Source organism: Bison bison, unplaced genomic scaffold (assembly GCF_000754665.1).
Source record: "Bison bison bison isolate TAMUID 2011002044 unplaced genomic scaffold, Bison_UMD1.0 scf7180017864277, whole genome shotgun sequence".
Taxonomy (NCBI): domain Eukaryota; kingdom Metazoa; phylum Chordata; class Mammalia; order Artiodactyla; family Bovidae; genus Bison; species Bison bison.
This window is the reverse complement of record NW_011494849.1, coordinates 1,542,944-1,543,762: the sequence shown is the minus strand read 5'-3', so window position 1 is coordinate 1,543,762 and position 819 is coordinate 1,542,944.

Sequence of the window (819 nt, the reverse complement as noted above, 5' to 3'; positions counted from 1 at the left end):
GCTAGAATAAATAATTTCACAATTTGTATGGAAATGCAAAAAAACCTCGAATAGCCAAAGCTATCTTGACAAAGAAGAATGGAACTGGAGGAATCAACCTACCTGACTTCAGGCTCTATTACAAAGCCACAGTTATCAAGACAGTATGGTACTGGCAGAAAGACAGAAATATTGATCAATGGAACAAAATAGAAAGTCCAGAGATAAATCCACGCACATATGGACACCTTATCTTTGACAAAGGAGGCAAGAATATACAATGGATTAAAGACAATCTCTTTAACAAGTGGTGCTGGGAAAACTGGTCAACCACTTGTAAAAGAATGAAACTAGAACACTTTCTAACACCATACACAAAAAATAAACTCAAAATGGATTAAAGATCTCAACATAATACCGAAACTATTAAACTCCTAGAGGAGAACATAGGCAAAACACTTTCCGACATACATCACAGCAGGATCCTCCATGACCCACCTCCCAGAATATTGGAAATAAAAGCACAAATAAACAAATGGGACCTAATTAAACTTAAAAGCTTCTGCACAACAAAAGAAACTATTAGCAAGGTGAAAAGGGAGCCTTCAGAATGGGAGAAAATGATAGCAAATGAAGCAACCGACAAACAACTAATCTCAGAAATATACAAGCAACTCCTACAGCTCAACTCCAGAAAAATAAATGACCCAATCAAAAAATGGGCCAAAGAACTCAATAGACATTTCTCCAAAGAAGACATACAGATGGCTAACAAACACATGAAAAGATGCTCAACATCACTCATTATCAGAGAAATGCAAATCAAAACCACTATGAGGC